Below are 22,884 nucleotides of genomic sequence, written 5' to 3'. Positions count from 1 at the left end.
AGCATGTCATAAGGTTTCCATGCAAGGATGTCCCGCTCATGGATGAATTCGATGAGCGCGCTTTCCTATTTGGGATCCAGATCCGTCCCAATGGTGAATTGCTTGGAAGAGTCGCCAGGTGTGAAATCCACCATCTTAGTGTCGTTTGTCGGCTTAAACTTAAGGGGCGGCTCTGAATCGATTGTGGGCTTCTTGAGTGGGGTCATGTCTGCCGGGTCAACATTGGCTTGATGAAACTTGAGTTCCTCAGCTATGTAGGCCGACTCAGCATAAGCGGCATCTCCTTCTCCGCACTCTTGAGTTATCTTCTGATCTCCACTGATCGTGATGGTTCCTTTATGGCCTCGCAACTTGAGCTTAAGGTAGACATAACATGGGTGGGCCATGAAACGGGCGTAAGTCCGCCGACCAAAAAGCGTGTGATAAGGGCTCTTGATCTTGACCACCTCAAACATGAGAGACTCGCTCCTGTAATTAGACTCGGTGCCAAAAGCCACATTAAGTTTAACCCGCCCAATAGGATACGCTGACTTACCCGAGACGATGACGTGGAAAACCGTAGAGGAAGGCATCAAGTCGCTTTTAGAGAAATCCGTTCTTCAAAAAGTGTCGTAGTATAAGATGTTGATGATGCCGCCACCATCCATAAGGACTTTGGAGAGGCTATAGCCCCTTACCTGTGGTGCCACAACCAATGCTAAGTCGCTAGGGTTATCAACCCGGGGCGGGTGATCCTCTCTACTCCAGATAATAGGTGGCTCAGACCAATTGAGATACCTGGGGAGCACCGACTCAGTGACGCTCAGGGTTATGTGTTTATCCTTCTTGTCCCTTTTGCAAGTACTGGTGGTAAACACATGATACCGCCCACTGTTCAACTACTTCGGGTTGTTCTGGTAACCGTTGTTGTCATTCTGCCGCTGATAGCCGCCCTGGTGAAGGTGCTGCTGAAAACCGTTGTGCGCGTTGTATTGCTGGCTATTCTGGACCGGATATTGCCCAGTGCTGGAATGTGACCCATCCTGAGAACCAGGGTTGGGGAAACCGCCAAACGGACTCCTGTGTGCGCCGCCCGATCCAAATTGGTACGAGTGTCCATCACTACCTCCTCCTTGGTTGCCCTTGAGCGCCTCAGCACGGAACTCATGCATCACATAGCAGTCTTCCCAAGAATGACTGGATGGACCTTCCGCCGTGGTATGTTGTGGGCAGGGGCCCTTGAGCATCTCATGATAGTTGCATGGATTTTTCCCACCAAAACCCTTTTTTTGGACGCTGGTTCCCGGTCCCAGTGTTAGTATTGGCGACGAACTCAGTGGCGCCTTCCTGCTACCTTTTCTTCCCTTGGCCCCCCGGTTTGTAGTTATTTCGCCCCTGGGTCTGAGAGTGGCCTTTGGATGATTCTCCTCTCCTGGCACTGTTGATTTTATCTTCATCCTCCCCGGGATCTCTGGTGTCGTCAGACTCGGCGTACCTAGTGAGGGTGACCATCAGCTCTCCCATATCCTGCAATTTACGCTTGAGTCGCCCAAGCTTCAACACCAAGGGCTGGTAGTGACAGTTTTTCTCCAAGATCAGCATGGCCTGAGCCGCCGAAATGCCATCCGATGAATGGATTACCTCTGCAACCCGCCGCGTCCAATTATGGGACAACTCATTTGGGTGCTGGATGCAGTGCTGTAAGTCGACAATAGTCATCGGGCACTTGCAGGTTCCTATGAAGTTCTTGACAAAACGCTCCTTCAACTTGGCTCAAGTGTTGATGGAGTTGGGCGGTGCTACCTCTTGAGCTTGCGTTGGCTTTTACCTTCAAGAGGAGAGGGTGATGCAGCACAGTAGCAGTAAGTATTTCCCTCAGTTTGAGAACCAAGGTATCAATCCAGTAGGAGTATCAAGGCAAGTCTCCAAAGTACCTACACAAAAACAAACAAACTTGCACCCAACGCTATAAAGGGGTTGTCAATCCCTTCATGATTGATTGCGAGCTGAGATCTGAAGGCGGAAAGTGCAACAAAGTGAAAATGTAGAACTCAAAATATGAAGTGAAGTAGACCCGGGGGCCATAGTGTTCACTAGAGGCTTCTCTCATGATAGAAAATATTACGGTGGGTGAACGAATTATTGTCGAGCAATTGATAGAACCACGCAAAGTCATGACGATATCTAAGGCAATGATCATACATATAGGCATGACGTCCGAGACAAGTAGACTGATACTGTCTGCATCTACTACTATTACTCCACACATCAACCGCTATCTGATGTTTGTTGTGTATCCCCGGCAACGGCACCAGAAATACTTCTGCTACTGCAACAAAAGACCTTCCAATGGCGCCAGAAATAGGCACGTCGATGGGAGAGTACTTGGCTTGATCCTTCTGTTGCGGCTACGCCTTAAGGGACTTCCTAGGCAAGTATGCAAAGGATTTCCCCTGTGGCCTTGGAGCCTTGCGTTGGTGTTCCCTCGAAGCGGAAAGGGTGATGTAGCGTAGCGGTGGTAAGTCTTCCCTCAGTTTGAGAACCAAGGTATCAATCCAGTGGAGGAGTATCTCAGGATCCTACACAAACACAAAAACTTGCTCCCAACGCTATGAAGGGGTTGTCAATCCTTATATATTGTTTGCCAAGTGAGAACTGAAAGCAACAAAGTAACAAAGCAAAGTAAAAGCAGAGGTGTAAACGATGGATGTGAATAGACCCGGGGGCCGTAGTGTTTACTAGTGGCTTCTCTCATGAAAGCAAGTAGACGGTGGGAGAACAAATTACTGTCGAGCAATTGATAGAACCGCGCAAAGTCATCACGATATCTATGCAATGATTATTTCTATAGGCATCACGTCCGAAACAAGTAGACCAATACTTTCTGCATCTACTACTATTACTCCACACGTCGACCGCTATCCAGCATGCATCTATCGTATTATGTCCATAAGAACAGAGTAACGCCTTAAGCAAGATGACATGATGTAGAGGGATAATCTCAAACCAATGATAAAACCCCCATCTTTTTACCCTTGATGGCAACTACTTGATGTGTGCCTTGCTGCCCCTACTGTCACTGGGAAAGGTCACCACATGGTAGAACCCAAAACCAAGCACGTCTCCCATTGCAAGAATCATAGATCTATTTGGCCAAACAAAATCCAAGACTCGGAGAGACTTACAAGGATATCAAATCATGCATATAAGAAATTAGAAAAGACTCAAATATATATCATATATAATCTGATCACAAATCCACAATTCATCGGATCTCAACAAACACACCGCCAGAGAAGATTACATCGGATAGATCTGCATGAAGATCATGGAGAACTTTGTATTGAAGATCCAAGAGAGAGAAGAAGCCATCTAGCTACTAACTACGGACCCGTAGGTCTGAAGTGAACTACTCATGAGTCATTGGAGGGGCGATGATGATGATGAAGAAGCCCTCCAACTCCAAAGTCCCCTCCGGCAGGGTGTCGGGAAGGGTCTCCAGATGAGATCTCGCGGAAACGGAAGCTTGCGGCGGCGGAAAAGTATTTTCGAGGCTCCCCTGATTTTTTGCGGAATATTTGGGAATTTATAGGTCAAAGACATAAGACAGGGGGCAGCCAAGGAGGCCACAAGCCTGCCCACCGCCGCCTCCCCCTGGTGCCGGAGTGGGGGCTTGTGGACTCCCTGGAGCCCACCTGGCTTGACCCAAAAGCCCCCTGGTCTTCTTTCGTTCGGGAAAAATCATTTCGGGGTTTTTCTTCCGTTTGGACTCCGTTCCAAAATGAGATCTGAAAAGAGCCAAAAACACGGAAAAAACAGGAACTGACACTTGGCACTGAATTAATAAGTTAGTCCCAAAAAAGATATAAAAGGTACATAAAACAACCAAAGAAGACAAGTTAACAACGTGAAACCATCAAAAATTATAGATACGTTTGAGACGTATCAAGCATCCCCAAGCTTAACTCCTGCTCGTCCTCGAGTAGGGAAGTGATAAAGAATGAATTTTTGATGCTTTCATGATACCTAGCATAGATTTCCTTTGTAACTCCTCTTATGTGATGTGAATGTTCAGATCCATTAGATTCAAAACAATAGTTTACTATTGACGTGGAAACAATAATAATTCAAGCAAACTAGCAAGGTAATCATGAACTTTCAAAATAACAAGGCCAAAAGAAAGTTATCCCTACAAAAGCATATAGTCTGGCTATGCTCTATCATCATTGCACAACGAATTTAAATCATGCACAACCCCGGTATTGGTCAAGTAATTGTTTCACACCTTTACTTTCTTAAACCTTTTCAACTCTCACGCAATACATGAGCGTGAGCCATGGTTATAGCACTATAGATGGTGTGGAGTGTGGTGGAGGTTGCAAGACAAAAAAGGAGAAAATAGTCACATTAACTAGGCATATCAATGAGCTGTGGAGATGCTCATCAATAGATATCAATGTGAATGAGTAGGGATTTCCATACAAATGATGCACTAGAGCTACGAGTAAGTGAAAGCTCTTAAAGAAAACTAGTGGGTGTGCATCCAACTTGCTTACTCACGAAGACCTAAGGCAATTTTGAGGAAGCCTATTATTGGAATATACAAGCCAAGTTATATAATGAATATTTTCCCACTATCTATATGGTGGTGACAAAACGAGAGACTTTCAATCATGAAGATCATGGTGCTTAATATGGACAAGTGTGGAAAAGTGGTAACATTGTCCCTTCTCTCTTTTTCTCTCATTTTTTTTATTTTTTTGGTGGGCTCTTTGGCCTCTTTTTTTGTGGGCTTCTTTGGCCTCTTTTATTTCCTCACATGGGACAATGCTCCATTAATGATGATCATACAACTTTCAACTCAAAACTTAGAGCAACTATGACTCTATATGGAATGCCTTCGGTAGTGTACCGTGGCAATGATCTAGCATGGCATAGACATTAATGGAAACATCATGCTAGCTATCTTACGATCATGCAATGGAAATGTAGACGTGGTGGCACATGTCATGGTGGTAGTTGCATGGCAATATATCTCGGAATGACTTTGAAAAGGCCATAGTAGGTCGGTATGGTGGCTGTTTTGAGGGAGGCTAATGGTGGGTTTTGTGCACCGGCGAAAGTTGCACGGCACTAAGAAGATAGTGATGGTGGAAGGTGAAAGTGCATCTAAACCATGGACTCAACATTAGTAATGAAGAACTCATATACTTGTTGCAAAAGTTTTATTAGTAATCGAAACAAAGCATTCAACGCATACTCCTAGGGGAAGGTTGGTAGGTATAAACCATCGCGCGATCTCAACCGCCACGCAAAGGATGACAATCAATAGACTAATCATGCTCAGATTTCATCACATACCGGTTCACCATACGTGCATGCTACGGGAATCATTAACTTCAACACGAGTATTTCTAGATCCACAAGACCTTACTAGCATGACTTCAATATTACCATAACCACAACTCAAAACTAATTGAGATGAATCAAACTTCTCTAACTATTCAATGCACATGAAGGTGGAAGTTTTCGTATCCCTTTGTATAACTACCCCTTTTGAGACTACGTTCAAAGCATAGATCAACTACCAAGCCACGCACCGCTGCGCTCTAAAATATATAAGTGAAGCACATAGAGCTAAAGTATCTAGCTCAAAAGATATAAGTGAAGCACATGTGAGCTGAATTGTCTACCAAAAGATATAAGTGAAGCTCGACAAAATCATGGTGAGTGCATGTCTCTCTCTCTAGGTGTGCAGCAAGGATGATTGTGACACAACAAAAATAAAAGACTCATACGATACAAGACGCTCCAAGCAAAAACACATAACATGTGGTGAATAAAAATATAGCCCCAAGTAACGTTACCGATGGATTGAAGACGAGAGAGGGGATGCCTTTCCGGGGCATCCCCAAGCTTAGGCTTTTATGGCATCCTTGAATATCTTGGGGTGCCTTGGGCATCCCCAAGCTTGAGCCCTTGCCACTCTTTATTTCTTTGTCCATAAGAATTTCACCCAAAACTTGAAAACTTCACAACACGAAACTTAAACAGAAACTCGTGATAACATTAGTATGAGAAAGCAAACCACCACTTCCTTAGGTACTGTAGCAAACTTAAATTCTACTTGTGCTGATGTTGGTTTACTGTATTTTCAATCTTCCATGGCTAATACCCCCGCCCCGATACTATCCATAGTTTCATCAAAATAAGCAACCAACACAACAAAAACAGAATCTATTAACAGCAGACCGGTCTGTAGCAATCTGTATATTCCATATACCCGTGCTACTTCAAAAATTCTAAAAAATTTCGGCAGTCTGAAGAATTTGCGTAGCAATCAGCAGCAAAAAGAATCAACTCAAAAGCTTTTACAGAAAAAAAAAATTCTTTTTGTGAGCAGAAAGTTTCTGTCTTTTTCAGCATGACCAAACGATCATCCCCAAGACTAATCATAACGGTTTTGCTTGGCACAAACGGAAAAAGAAAGTCAAAAGACACAATCATAACAGAATTATGAAAGTGTGGAAAACACAAAACAGAAAGAAAAAGGATAGATTCGCTGGGTTGCCTCCCAACAAGCGCTTTTGTTTAACGCCCTTAGCTAGGCATCAATGATGCTCACACAAAAGACAAGAGTTGAAGCACAACGAGATCATCATAAAGCATGTGAAAATCACATCGAAGTCTAACATACTTCCTATGCATAGGCATTTTATAGGAAAACAGATTGTCAAGATAACCAATAGTTGCCATATGCAAGGAAGAAGAAAGAGACAATAGCCATCTCAACCTAACAAGAGGTAATTGGGTAACATGAAAGTTTCTACCACAATATTTTCCTCTCTCATAGAAATTACATGTGGGATCATATTCGAACTCAACAATGTAGCTATCACATAGGATATTCTTTTCATGGTCCACATGCATGCAAAGTTGACACTCTTCAAAAATAGTGGGATTATCATCAAATAAAGTCATGACTTCTCCAATCCCACTTTCAATATTGTTGCAAATATCATATTCATCATGAGGCTTGAACAAATTTTCAAGATCATAAGAAAGATCATCACCCCAATCATGATTATTGCAACAAGTAGGGGACATAGCAAAACTAGCATCCCCAAGCTTAGGGTTTTGCATAATTTTAGCATTATTATCACTAATAGAATTTATAGTGAAACCATTGCAATCATGCTTTTCATCCAAGGAGACCTCGTGAATCACTTCATAAATTTCTTCCTCACAATTTTGAGATTCACGCATCTCAAGCAAAACTCCATAAAGATAGTCAAGTGCACTCAACTCACTAGCAATTCGTTCCACATAAGTGGGTCTCATAAAGAGATTAGCTAGTGGATGAGGATCCATCTCAATAGATTCTCAGTAAGCGAAGATGCTAGCATATTGAAGGCACATAGCACACAAGCAACGGAAAGGAAAATGAGAGAAAAGGGCGACCGAAAACGGCAAAAGGCAAAAAGCAAAAGAAAACGGCAAAAGAGAAAGGCAAATGAAAACGGCAAATGTGAAGTGGGGAGAGGAAAACGAGAGGCAACTAGCAACAAAAGTAAATGCAAGAGATGAGTTTGTGAGACCTACTTGGATAGATCTTGATCTCTCCTCCCCGGCAACGGCACGAGAAATACTTCTGATGTCAGATGTGCTTCCCTGGCAACGGCGCCAGGAATAGTCGTGTCGACGGCACCAGGAATCCTTCTGCTATGGCTACGCCTTAAGGGACTTCCTAGGCAAATATGCAAAGGATTTCCCCCGTGGCCTTGGAGCCTTGCGTTGGTGTTCCCTCGAAGCGGAAAGGGTGATGTAGAACAGCGGTGGTAAGTATTTCCCTCAGTTTGAGAACCAAGGTATCGATCCAGTGGAGGAGTATCACAAGATCCTGCACAAACACAAAAAGCTTGCTCCCAATGCTATGAAGGGGTTGTCAATCCCTTATAGATTGTTCGCCAAGTGAGAACTGAAAGCAACAAAGTAACAAACCAAAGTAAAAGAGAAAGTGGAAACGATAGATGTGAATAGACCCGGGGGCCGTAGTGTTTACTAGTGGCTTCTCTCATGAAAGCAAGTAGACGGTGGGTGAACAAATTACTGTCGAGCAACTAATAGAACCGTGCAAAGTCGTGACGTCATCTATGGCAATGATTATATCTATAGGCATCACGTCCAAAACAAGTAGACCGATACTGTCTGCATCTACTACTATTACTCCACACGTCGACCGCTATCCATCATGCATCTAGTGTATTAAGTCCAAAAGAAGAGAGTAACGCCTTAAGCAAGATAACATGATGTAGATGGACAATCTTATATCAACGACAGAGCCCATCTTGTTACCCTTGATGGCAACTACTTAATGTGTGCCTTGCTGCCCCTACTGTCACTGGGAAAGGTCACCACATGGTAAGAACCCAAAACCAAGCACTTCTCCCATTGCAAGAATCATAGATCTAGTTGGCCAAACAAAACCCAAGACTCGGAGAGACTTACAAGGAAATCAAATCATGCATATAAGAAATTAGCAAAGACTCAAATATATATCATAGATAATCTAATCACAAATCCACAATTCATCGGATCTCGACAAACACACCGCCAAAGAAGATTACATCGGATAGATCTCCATGAAGATCATGGAGAACTTTGTATTGAAGATCCAAGAGAGAGAAGAAGCCATCTAGCTTCTAACTACGGACCCGTAGGTTTGAAGTGAACTACTCGCGAGTCATTGGAGGGGTGATGATGATGATGATGAAGACCTCCAACTCCAAAGTCCCCTCCGGCAGGGCATCGGGAAGGGTCTCCAGATGAGATCTCGCGGAAACGGAAGCTTGCGGCAGCAGAAAAGTATTTTCGTGGATCCCCTGATTTTTTGCTGTATTTTAGGGAATATATAGGCCAAAGATCTAGGTCAGGGGGCGCTCAGGGAGGCCACAAGCCCTGCCACCACCGCCTCCCCCCTGGTGGCGGAGTGGGGGCTTGTGGGCTCCCTGGAGCCCTCCTGGCTTGGCCCACACGCCCCCTGATCTTCTTCCATTCGGGAAAATATCATTTCCGGGATTTTATTCCGTTTGGACTCCGTTCCAAAATCAGATCTGAAAAGAGCCAAAAACATAGAAATAACAGGAACTGGCACTTGGCACTGAATTAATAAGTTAGTCCCAAAAAATATATAAAAGGTACATAAAACATCCAAAGATGACAAGATAACAGTATGAAACCATCAAAAATTTATAGATACGTTTGAGACGTATCAGTCACCCACTTGAGGGGAAATTGCTACTGTCCTACAAACCTATGCACTTGGAGGCCCAACAACGTCTACAAGGAGAAGGTTGCGTAGTAGACATCAAGCATTTTTCTGGCGCCGTTGCCGGGGAGGTTAGCGCTTGAAGGTATATCTTTAGATCTTGCAATCGAATCTTTTTGTTTCTTGTTATTTTGCTAGAAAACTACAAAGAAATGGAATTGAGGATACCTCATATGCTCCATCTTTTCAATGTCTTTCGTGAGCATGATGGGAATGAAAATTGTGCTCAAGTGCAGAAAGAAGAATTACATAGAATGCTTGGCATAGAATATGTGAATGATGAGAATGATTGCAATGTTGTTAGCACGAATTCTTTGAATACCCATGATGCTAATGATATGCAAAGCCACAATCTTGGGGATGCTATATTTGATGAAGATGATCTTTTTAGTACTTCCACTTTGAATGATCAAAAACATTTTGATGAAAGCATGCCCCCTATCTATGATGATTATTGTGAGGATACTTATGCTATAAAGAAGAGGGATGATAAAACTTGTCAGACTTTCGAGAACCCCTTTGCTAAACCTTGCTTTTTCATTGTGGACACAATTTGTAGTGCTCATGTCTTTTACGATACTCCCACTATTTCTTGAGAATAGATTTCCTTATGTGGAGAGTAGTAAAATTCCTATGCTTGTAGATCATGAAAAGAAAACCTTAGGTGCTGGTTATATTGTTGAATTCATTCATGATGCTACTGAAAATTACTATGAGAGAGGATCATATGCTTCTACTTATTGCAATAGTATCAAGCTTCCTCTCCATGTGTTGAAATTTTTGAAGCTATGCTTGTTTTGCCTTCCTATGCTAGTTGATTCTTGCTTCAATAAATAGTTTGATCACAAAATCCCTATGCATAGGAAGTGGGTTAGACTTAAATGTGCTAGCCGTAAGCTCCATGATTCTCTCGTTGTGTTTCAATCCTTACCTTTTATGTGAGCATCATTGAAATCAATGCCTAGCTAAGGGCGTTAAACGATAGCGCTTGTTGGGAGGCAACCCAATGAATTTATTTTTGCTTTTGCTTTCTGTTTTGCTTTGTCCAAACTTTCATAATTCTGTTGTGATTTTGTTTTTTGTGTTTCTTTTTGTGTTTGAGCAAAGCAAAACCTTTATGACTAGTCTCGGTAATGGTTGTTTGATCCTGCTGGAAAAAGACAGAAACTTTTCGCTCACGAGATGATTTTTCATTTTTATTCAGAAAGAGATTTTGAGTTGATTATTTTTGGTTCTGGTAGATATAATTTTTTCCCAGGCCGTCATAAGTTTTCAGATTTTTTGATGTACCAGAAGTATACAAAGTATACAGATTGCTACAGACTGGTCTGTTTTTGACAAATTCTGTTTTTGTTGTGTTGGTTGCTTGTTTTGATAAAACTATGGTTATTATCGGAGGGTACTAGCCATGGAAAAGTGAGAATACAATAGCCCAACATCAATATAGGTAGAATTCAAGTTTTTTATAGTACCAAAAGAAGTGGTAATTGTTTTCTTGTGCTAATGTTATCACGAGTTTCTGTTTAAGTTTTGTGTTGTGAAGTTTTCAAGTTTTGGGTGACGTTCTCATGGACGATGAGATAAGGAGTGGAAGTAGCTCAAGCTTCGGGATGCCCAATGCATCCCAAGCCAAATTCAAGCACACCAAAAATCCTAAGCTTCGGGATGCCCGAGGAAGGCATCCCCTCTTTCGTCTTCAATCCATTGGTAACATTACTTGGAGCTATATTTTTATTCACCACATGATATGTGTTATGCTTGGAGCGTCTTGTATCTTAGAAGTATTTTCTTTTTGTTGTGTCACAATCATCCTTGCTGCACACCTTTTTGAGAGAGAGAGAGAGACATGCACTCATCGTGATTTTGCTTGAATGCTCATAGTGCTTCACTTATATCTTTTGAGCTAGATACTTTTGCTCTTGTGCTTCACTTATATCTTTTGAGATAGATACTTTTGCTCTTGTGCATCACTTATATCTTTAGAGAACGGTGGTGCGTGATTTGGTAGTTGTCTTATGCTATGAAAGTAGTCCCAAATGTGATAGGTACCCAAAGAGGATACAAAAACCTCCATCTTCATGTGCATTGAATAGAAAGAGAAGTCTTGATTCCGCTCAATTAGTTTTGAGACGTGTATTTGGTAATATTAAGAGTTATGTTAGTAGGGTGTTGTGAATCTAGAAATACTTGTGTTGAAGTAGGTGATTCCCGTAGCATGCACGTATGGTGAACCGCTATGTTAGGAAGTCGGAGCATAATTGATCTATTGATTGTCATCCTTTGTGTTGAGGTCGGGATCACGCGATGGTTAAAACCAACCAACCCTTCTCCTAGGAGTATGTTTTTAGCACTTTGTTTCAATTACTAATAAAAACTTTCGCAACAAGTATGTGAGTTCTTTATGACTAATGTTGAGTCCATGGATTATACGCACTTTCACCCTTCCACCATTGCTAGCTTCTTTGTACCGCGCAACTCTCGTCGGTGCACAAACCACCATATGCCTTCCTCAAAACAGCCACCATACCAACCTACCATGGCATTTTCATAGCCATTCCGAGATATATTGCCATGCAACTTTCACCGTTCCGTCTCATGACTTGTGCCATCATCGTCATATTGCTTTGCATGATCGTAAGATATCTAGCATGATGTTTTTTTGATGTCATTGCTACGCTAGATCGTTGCACATCCCGGTACACTACCGGAGGCATTTCCTATGGAGTCATCATCATTGTGATCTTCGAGTTGTGAGTAAATAAAAGTGTGATGAAAAAGAGGCCAAAGAGCCCAAAAACAAAAAAAAACAAAAAAAGAAGAAAAAAAAGAGGCCTAAGAACCCAAATGAAAAAAAAGACCATGTGAGGAAATAAAAAACAAAGAGGCCAAAGAGCCCAAAAACAAAAAAAACAAAAAAAGAAGAAAAAAAAGAGGCCTAAGAACCCAAATGAAAAAAAAAAGATAAGAGAGAAGGGACAATGCTACTATCTTTTTCCACACTTATGCTTCATGTTATCACCATGTTCTTCATGATTGAGATCTTCTTGCTTTGGCACTACCATATGCTAGTGGGAATCTTCATTTTATAACTTGGCTTGTATATTCCAATGATGGGCTTCCTCAAAATTGCCCTTGGTATTTGTGAGCAAGCAAGTTGGATGCATACCCACTAGAATTCCTTTTGAGCTTTCACATACTTATAGCTCTAGTGCATCGTTTGTATGGCAATCCCTACTCATTCACATTGATATCTATTAATGGGCATCTCCATAGCCTATTGATACGCCGAGTCAGTGTGAACATCTCCTCCTTTTTGTCTCACAACCACCACCACACTCTATTCCACCTATAGTGTTATATCCATGGCTCGCGCTCATGTATTGCGTGATTGTTATAAAAAGTTTGAGAAAGTAAGAGTGTGAAAACAATTACTTGGCCAATACCGGGGTTGTGCATGATTTACATTAGTTGTGTGGGGATGATGGAGCATAGCCAGACTATATGATTTTGTAGGGATAACTTTCTTTGGCCTTGTTATTTTGAAAGTTTATGATTAACTTGCTAGTTTGCCTGAAGTATTATTGTTTTCATGTCAATAGCGAACTATTGTTTTGAATCTTACGGATCTGAACATTCATGTCACATGAAATAAGTTACAAAGGACAACTACGTTAGGTAGCATTCCACATCAAAAATTCATTCTTTATCACTTCCCTACTCGAGGACGAGCAGGAGTTAAGCTTGGGGATGCTTGATACGTCTCCAACGTATCTATAATTTTTGATGGTTTCATGCTATTATCTTGTCAAACTTTGGATGTTTTGTATGCCTTTTATATATTTTTTGGGACTAACTTATTAACTCAGTGCCAAGTGCCAGTTCCTGTTTTTTCCATGTTTTTGACCCCTTTCAGTGGAGATTTTGAAACGGAGTCCAAACGGAAGAAAATCCCCAAAAATATTTTTTCTGGAAAATATCAAAAATACCGGAAGAAAAAGATACCAGAGAAGAGTCCCGAGGAAGCCACAAGCCTGGGGGCGCCCCCACCCCCCTGGCCGCGCCTCAAGGGCTTGTGACTTCCTCGTGGGTCCCCCTGACTTATTCTCGATGCCATCTAGTCTTATAAATACGGAAACCTCCACAAAGAAACCTAGAACACCAGATCGGGTGTTCCGCCACCGCAAGCCTCTGTAGCCACCAAAAACCAATCGGGAGCCCGTCCTGGCACCCTGTCGGAGGGGGAATCCATCTCCGGTGGCCATCTTCATCATACCGGCGATCTCCATGACAAGGAGGGAGTAGTTCTCCCTCGGGGCTGAGGGTATGTACCAGTAGCTATGTGTTTGATCTCTCTCTCTCTCGTGTTCTTGAGATGTCTTGATTTCGATGTACCGTGGGCTTTGCTACTATAGTTGGATCTTATGATGTTCTTCCCCCTCTCCCTTCTTGTAATGAATTGAGTTTCCCCTTTGAAGTTATCTTATCGGATTGAGTCTTTGAGAACACTTGATGTATGTCTTGCACGTGTCTATCTGTTGTGATCAACTTGCGGGTTTGTGACAATTGGGAACCTATGCATATGGGTTGGCACATGTGGATTCATGTGAGTACTCGATGTAAGTTTTGGTGATCAACTTGCGGGTTCGTGACATTGTGAACCTATGCATAGGGGTTGGCACACGTTTTGCCTCTCCGGTAGAAACTTTGGGGCACTCTTTGAAGTTCTATGTGTTGGTTGAATAGATGATTTTGAGATTGTGTGATGCATATCGTATAATCATGCCCACGGATACTTGAGGTGACAATAGAGTATCTAGGTGACATTAGGGTCTTGGTTGATATGTATCTTAAGGTGTTATTCTAGTACGAACTCTTGAATAGATCGATCAGAAAGAATAACTTTATGGTGGTTTCGTACCCGACAATAATCTCTTCGTTTGTTCTCCGCTATTAGTGACTTTGGAGTGACTCTTTGTTGCATGTTGAGGGCTAGTTATATGATCCAATTATGTTATCTTTGTTGAGATAACTTCACTAGTGAAAGTATGAACCCTAGGTCTTGTTTCCACGCATTGCAATACCGTTCGTGCTCACTTTTGTTACTAGTTACCTTGCTGTTTTTGTAATTTTAGATTACAAAAACCAATATCTACCATCCATATTGCACTTGTATCACCATCTCTTCGCCGAACTAGTGCACCTATACAACTTACCATTGTATTGGGTGTGTTGGGGACACAAGAGACTCTTTGTTATTTGGTTGCACGGTTGCTTGAGAGAGACCATCTTCATCCTACGCCTCCCGCGGATTGATAAACCTTAGGTCACCCACTTGAGGGAAAATTGCTACTGTCCTACAAACCTCTGCATTTGGAGGCCCAACAACGTCTACAAGGAGAAGGTTGTGTAGTAGACATCAGTGTCGTCCCTTCAAGCATCATTGTAAAGTACTTGGCACACACCGCCTCGTTAACATCAAGAATATCCATCGCAAGCTTGTAACTTTCAATCCACGCCCCTGGCTCAAGGTTTGGCGTGTAATTGGGAACCTTGCGTGAACCTTTAAAATCTTTGGGCATACACTCATTATGGAGGGCCGGTGACAGACAGGGGATCCCTATGTTCCTGCATCCTGACTCGCCCTGCGCGGAGGAAGGCGACACATAAGCCGGATAGCCTTGGCCCGCCGCGACCGCCATCTCCGTCAGGCGGGCGGCTCATGCTGCATCCACGAGGTCCTGGACACGGGCGTGTGGCACCCCGCGCGGGTTGATTTGCCGAGGCCGACGTCATTGATACGTCCATTTTGCATCATGCTTTCATGTTGATATGTATTGCTTTATGGGTTGTTATATTACTTTGTGGTACCATATTCATGCCTTTTCTCTCTTATTTTGCAAGGTTTATTTGAAGAGGGAGAATTCAGGCAGCTGGAATTCTGGACTCGAAAAGGAGCAAATCTTAGTCCACTATTCTGCACATCTCCAAATGCCCTGAAAAGATACGTGGATTTTTTTGGGATTATATAAAAAATACTAGGCGAAAGAAGTACCAGAGGGGGGCCACCAGGGCTCCACAAGCCCTGTCACCGCCACCCCCTGGTGGCGGAGGGCAAGCTTGTGGGCTGCCTGACGGCCCACCAGCCCCCTCTTTTGCTATATGAAGGGTTTTGGTCCAGAAAAAATCATTCGGGAGCTTTTTCGTGGTTTCGCCGCCGCCACGAGGCGGAACTTGAGCAGATCCAATCTAGAGCTCCGGCAGGACGATCCTACTGGGAAACTTCCCTCCCGGAAGGGGAAATCGTCGCCATCGTCATCACCAACACTCCTCTCGTCGGAGCGGAGGCATCTTCATCGACATCTTCATCAGCACCATCTCCTCTCCAATCCCTAGTTCATCTCTTGTAATCAATCTCCGTCTCACGACTCCAATTGGTACTTGTAAGGTTGCTAGTAGTGTTGATTACTCTTTGTAGTTGATGCTAGTTGGATTACTTGGTGGAAGAGTTTATGTTCAGATCCTTGATGCTATTCATTACACCTCTGATCATGATTATGATTATGCTTTGTGAGTAGTTACTTTTGTTCCTGAGGACATGGCATAAGTCATGCTGATAATAGTCATGTGAATTTGATATTCGTTCGGTATTTTGATATGATGTATGTTGTCTTTTCCTCTAGTGGTGTTATGTGAATGTCGACTACATAACACTTCACCATATTTGGGCCTAGAGGAAGGCATTGGGGAGTAGTAAGTAGATGATGGGTTGCTGGAGTGACAGAAGCTTAAACCCCAGTCTATGCGTTGCTTCGTAAGGGGCTGATTTGGATCCACTAGTTTAATGCTATGGTTAGACGTTGTCTTAATTCTTCTTTTGTAGTTGCGGATGCTTGCGAGAGAGGGTAATCATAAGTGGGATTCTTGTCCAAGTAAGGGTAGTACCCAAGCGCCGGTCCACCCACATATCAAACTATCAAAGTAACGAACGTGAATCATATGAACATGATGAACTAGCATGACAGAAATTCTCGTGTGTCCTCGGGAGCATTTTTCCTCCTATAAGACTTTGTTCAGGCTTGTCCCTTGCTACAAAAGGGATTGGGCCACTTGCTGCACCGTTGCTACTACTTGTTACTTTTCACTTGTTACGTTTCACCTCGCTACACCATCACTTGTTACCGCTACTTTCAGTGCTTGCAGTTATTACCTTGCTGAAATCTGTTTATCAGAGCCTTCTGCTCCTCGTTGGGTTCGACACTCTTACTTATCGAAAGGACTATGATTGATCCCCTATACTTGTGGGTCATCAAGACTCTTTTCTGGCGTCGTTGCCGGGGAGTGAAGCGCCTTTGGTAAGTGCAAATTGGTAAGGAAACATTTATATACAGTGCTGAAATTTATTGTCACTTGTCACTATGGAAATTGTTCCTTTGAGGAGTTTGTTCGGGGTATCTTCACCACGAACAAAAGCACGAGGAGTTGTTCCTCGACCTGAGGTACCTACTGAAAATATCTTTTATGAAATTCCTTCGGGTATGCTTGAGAAACTGCTGGCTAATCCTTTCACAAGAGATGGATCTTCACATCCAGACTTGCATCTGATCTATGTAGATGAAGTTTGTGGTTTATTTAAGCTTGCAGGTTTTACTGAGGATGAGGTAAATAAGAAAGTATTTCCTTTATCTTTGAAGGATAAGGCGTTGACATGGTATAGGCTATGTGCTGATACTGGATCATCGGACTACAATCGGTTGAAATTGGAATTTCATCAAAAGTTCTATCCTATGCATTTAGTACATCGTGATCGGAACTTTATTTATAACTTTTGGCCTCGTGACAGGGAAAGCATAGCTCAAGCTTGCGGGAGGCTTAAATCAATGCTATATTCATGCCCCAATCATGAGCTCTCAAGAGAAATCATCACTCAAAACTTTTATGCTCGGCTTTCTCATGAAGATCGTACCATGCTTGACACTTCTTGTGTCGGTTCTTTTATGAAGAAGGATATTGATCACAAGTGGAATTTATTGGAGAGAATCAAACAACTCTGGAGATTGGGAGCTGGAGGAAGGTAAGGAGTCAGGTATGAATTTCCAGTATGATTGCGTTAAATCTTTTGTTGAGACAAACACTTTTAGAGATTTTAGCGCTAAGTATGGACTTGACTCTGAGATAGTAGCTTCTCTTTGTGAATCTTTTGCTGCTCATGTTGATCTTCCCAAAGAGAAGTGGTTTAAATATCATCCTCTTGTAGAAAGCAACATAGCCAAAACCAATCTAGTTGAGGAGAAAGTCATTGCTTTTAGTGATCCTGTTGTTCCTTGTGCTTATATTGAGAAACCACCATACCCTGCTAGGATAAAGGATTATTCTAAAGCTCCAACTGTGATACGTAGGGGTTACATTAGACCACTTGCACCCCCTGAGGAGATTAGAGTTGAACCTAGTGTTGCTATTATTAACGATCTCTTAACCGAAGACGTAGACGAGCATGTTATCAAATTATGTGAGGACTCCGCTAGAATTGCTAAACCTCACGTGAAGGACAAATACGGACCTGTAGTTGGCATGTCCGTTGTTTTTGTCAAGATAGGAGATCACTGTTACCATGGTTTATGTGATATGGGAGTTAGTGTTAGTGCAATACCTCGTTTCTTATATGATGAAATCGAAGATGAGATTGCACCTACTGAGTTAGAACCCATTGATGTCACTATTACGCTAGCTAATAGAGACACTATCTGCCCTCTGGGAATTGTGAGAGACGTAGAAGTCATGTGTGGTAAGACGAAGTATCCTACTGATTTCCTCGTCATTGGTACTGCACAAGATAGCTTTTGTCCCATCATATTCGGTAGACCCTTTCTCAACACTGTCAATGCTCACATTGATTGCATTAAGCAGACCGTCACTGTTAGTTTCGAGGGTGTGTCTCATGAATTTAACTTCTCCAAGTTTGGAAGACAACCCCATGAAAGAGAGTCATCTGGTAGGGATGAAATCATTTCTCTTGCCTCTATTGCCGTACCTCCTACGGATCCTTTAGAGCAATATCTGCTTGAGCATGAAAATGATATGCATATGGAGGAGAGAGATGAGAGATAAAATTGTCTTAGAACAATATCTTATTCTCAAGAATAATCTGCCTGTTGAACTGCTTGGGGATCCTCCCCCACCAAAGGGTGATCCTGTGTTCGAGCTAAAACAGTTGCATGATACTCTTAAGTATGCCTATCTTGATGAGAAGGAGATATATCCTGTCATTATTAGTGCTCTCCTCTCAGAGCACGAAGAGAAGAAGTTACTAAAAACTCTGAGGAAGCACCGTGTTTCTATTGGATATACTCTTGATGATCTTAAGGGTATTAGTCCCACTCTATGTCAGCACAAGATTAAAACTGATCCTGACTTTAAACCAGTTGTTGGTCATCAAAGGAGATTAAATCCTAAGATGAAAGAGGTCGTGAGAAAACAAATATTAAAGCTTCTGGAAGCAGGAATCATTTATCCTGTTACTCATAGTGATTGGGTAAGTCCGGTACATTGCGTACCTAAGAAAGGAGGTATCACCGTCGTTCCTAATGATAAGGATGAACTAATCCCACAAAGGATTATTACTGGCTATAGGATGGTGATAGACTTCCGGAAACTGAACAAGGCAACCAGGAAAGATCATTATCCTTTGTGATTTATCGACCAAATGCTAGAAAGGCTATCAAAACACACACACTTGTGCTTTCTAGACGGTTATTTAGGTTTCTCGCAAATACCTGTTGCACAATATGATGAGGAGAAAACCACTTTCACCTGCCCTTTCGGTACCTTTGCTTATAGACGTATGCCTTTTGGCTTATGCAATGCACATGCAACTTTTCAAAGATGTATGATGGCTATATTCTCTGACTTTTATGAAAAGATTGTCGAGGTTTTCATGGATGACTTCTCTGTTTACGGGTCTTCCTTTGATGATTGCCTCAGCAACCTTGATCGAGTCTTACAGAGATGCGAAGACACCAACCTCGTCTTGAATTGGGAGAAGTGCCACTTTATGGTTAATGAAGGTATCGTCTTAGGTCACAAAATTTCTGAAAGAGGCATTGAAGTTGATAAGTCTAAGGTTGATGCAATTGAGAAAATGCCTTGCCCCACAGATATCAGAGGTATACGAAGTTTCCTAGGTCATGCTGGTTTCTATAGAAGGTTCATTAAAGACTTCTCTAAGATTTCTAGGCCTCTTACCAACCTCTTGCAGAAGGATGTTCCTTTTGTTTTTGATGAGGATTGTGAGGAAGCTTTCGAAATACTTAAGAAGGCTTTGATAACTGCACCTATTGTTCAACCACCTGACTGGAACTTGCCCTTTGAAATCATGTGTGACGCTAGTGATTATGCTGTTGGTGTTGTTCTAGGACAAAGAGTTGACAAGAAGTTGAATGTCATTCACTACGCTAGTAAAACTCTAGACAGTGCCCAAAGAAACTATGCCACTACGGAGAAGGAATTTTTAGCAGTCGTGTTTGCATGTGAAAAGTTCAGATCTTACATAGTTGACTCCAAAGTCACTATTCACTCTGATCATGCTGCTATTAAGTACCTTATGGAGAAGAAGGACCGTAAGCCTAGGCTGATCAGATGGGTTCTCCTGCTACAGGAATTCAATTTACACGTCATTGACCGAAAGGGTGCTGATAACCCTGTAGCAGATAACTTGTCTAGGCTAGAGAATATCCTTGATGACCCACTACCTATTGATGACGGCTTTCCTGATGAGCAATTAAATGTCATCCGCACTTCACATAGTGCACCGTGCTACGCCGATTATGCAAACTATATCATAGCCAAATACATACCACCTAGTTTCACCTATCAGCAAAAGAAGAAATTCTTCTTTGATTTAAGACACTACTTTTGGGATGATAATCACCTTTATAAGGAAGGAGTAGATGGTGTTATTAGAGGTTGTGTACCTGAACATGAACAGGGACAGGTCTTGCAGAAGTGTCAATCCGAAGCCTACGGAGGACACCATGCTGGAGATAGAACAGCCCATAAGGTATTGCAATCAGGTTTCTATTAGCCCACTCTCTTCAAGGATGCCCGTAAGTTTGTCTTGTCTTGTGATGAATGCCAAAGAATAGGGAATATCAGTAAGCGTCAGGAAATGCCTATGAACTATTCACTTGTCATTGAACCATTTGATGTCTGGGGCTTTGATTATATGGGACCCTTCCCGAGTTCCAATGGGTATACTCACATCTTTGTTGCTGTGGATTACGTCACTAAGTGGGTAGAAGCTATCCCCACTAAAAATGCTGATCACCACACCTCTATTAAGATGCTTAAAGAAGTCATATTCCCAAGATTTGGAGTCCCTAGATATTTGATGACTGATGGCGGTTCACACTTCATTCATGGTGTTTTCCGCAAGATGCTCGCTAAATATGATGTCAACCATAGAGTTGCATCTCCTTATCATCCTCAGCCTAGCGGTCAAGTGGAGTTGAGTAATAGGGAGATCAAATTGATCCTACAAAAGACCGTCAATAGATCTCGAAAGAAGTGGTCTAGCAAACTTGACGATGCACTATGGGCTTATAGGACTGCTTATAAGAATCCCATGGGCATGTCGCCTATAAAATGGTCTACGGTAAGGCCTGTCATTTACCTCTTGAGCTGGAACACAAAGCTTATTGGGCAATCAAAGAGCTCAACTTTGATTTCAAACTTGCCGGTGAGAAGCGGTTGTTTGATATCAGCTTGTTAGATGAATGGAGGGCCCAGGCATATGAGAATGCCAAGTTGTTCAAGGAAAAGGTTAAGAGATGGCACGACAAACGAATACAGAAACGAGAGTTCAATGTAGGTGATTATGTCGTGCTATACAATTCTCGTTTGAGATTCTTTGCAGGCAAGCTTCTCTCTAAATGGGAAGGTCCCTATGTTATCGAGGAAGTATATCGTTCCGGTGCCATCAAAATCAATAACACGGAAGGAAATTTTCCTAGAGTGATAAATGGGCAAAGAATCAAGCATTACATCTCTGGTACTCCCATAAATATTGAGACCAATATCATCAATGTCATAACTCCAGAGGAGTACATAAGGGATGTTTATCAGCCTGTTTCAGACCCTGAAAACGAAGAGGTATCTGTTTCGGTAAGAAATTGGACTCCGATGCTTTTCCAATAGGAAATTTCCTCCGTTTTGAAATTTTTGGAAAATTAGAAAAATAAAAAGCAGTCCGGAGAGCGCACGAGGCGGCCACAAGCCCTGCCACCGCCCCCTACCCCCCTAGTGGCGGAGGGCAAGCTTGTGGGCACCTCGTGTGCCTCCCGAACTCCGTTTCCTTGCGGAGCACTCCTTCTGGTCCAGAAAAAATCAATATATACTCGCCCGAAGGTTTTGATCTCCGTATCGCGCAGTTTTCCTCTCTTTTCGTGTCGAGCTTGTTTTCTGTCGCAGATTTAGAGCAAAGATGTCTCAGGAATCTATTGGGGAGAATGATCTTCACCAAGTTCATGAGGAAGGAGATGCTGATCTGAAAAGAGTAGAAGTCACGGAAGCCAGGGACCAAGCTAAGGAGAAAACCCAAGCTAGGGAGGAAGTTCAACCTATGTTCAACATTGAAGATGTTGAAGGAGTAGATTTTCTCCAACCCTTCCTCCACGTGTTGTCTCCATCCTTGATTGAACTCTTCAGGTTTTGCGAAACAACTCGTGCTCGCAATATTTCCCTTTCTCGTGAAGTTGTTTTGCTCGAAAACCATGTCATAGATCTCAAAGGTATAAATCGAAGATTGATAGCTCTCTTGGAATCAAAGGCGACAACTCCACCACCTTCACCACCAAAGGAACACAACTAAGCATTGGTATGGGCAATTCCCTTGGCTTCTGCCAAGCTTGGGGGAGTTGCCCTGGTATCGTATCACCTTTATATCTTTTGCCTTTACCTTTGTTTTAGTTCTTCCCTTTTCAGTTTATATTTCTTCTCTTCGAGGAATAAGTCTTTAGTGTTTAGTTTGAGTCTTTTTCTTTTGTCTCTCCCCCGATGTATTCGAGCTTACGAGCTATATAATAAAGAGTATCTTAGTCAAGGGCTTTGCTTTGTGCCATGATCAAAAGTATGAAAAGAACGATAGCATGAAAGATCATGAGACGATCTTATGGAAAGTGATAGCTTCACTTATGACACGTATGATGATTGAAACTTGTTGAGAATAAATCAACATAGACCTCAGTCATTGTTGCAATTAATAAGAAGTAATAAGGAAAGAGAGGTTCACATATAAATATATCATCTTAGACACTTTTTACAATTGTGAGCACTCACCAAACTATTACATGCTTAGGAGTAGATGTTGGACAAGGAAGACAACATAATGAATTGTGTTTGCTTGGTTCCAAACAATGTTATATGATTAGAGATCCCTTAGCATGTGAACATTGCTTCCACCTCATATTAGCCAAAACTCCCGCACCAAGTAGAGATCCTACTTGTGCATCCATAAACCTCCAACCTAGTTTTGCCATGAGAGTCCACCATACCTACCTATGGATTGAATAAGATCCTTCAAGTAA

This window comes from Hordeum vulgare, chromosome 2H (assembly GCF_904849725.1).
Source record: "Hordeum vulgare subsp. vulgare chromosome 2H, MorexV3_pseudomolecules_assembly, whole genome shotgun sequence".
NCBI lineage: Eukaryota > Viridiplantae > Streptophyta > Magnoliopsida > Poales > Poaceae > Hordeum > Hordeum vulgare.
Note: the sequence above shows the minus strand (reverse complement) of the source record.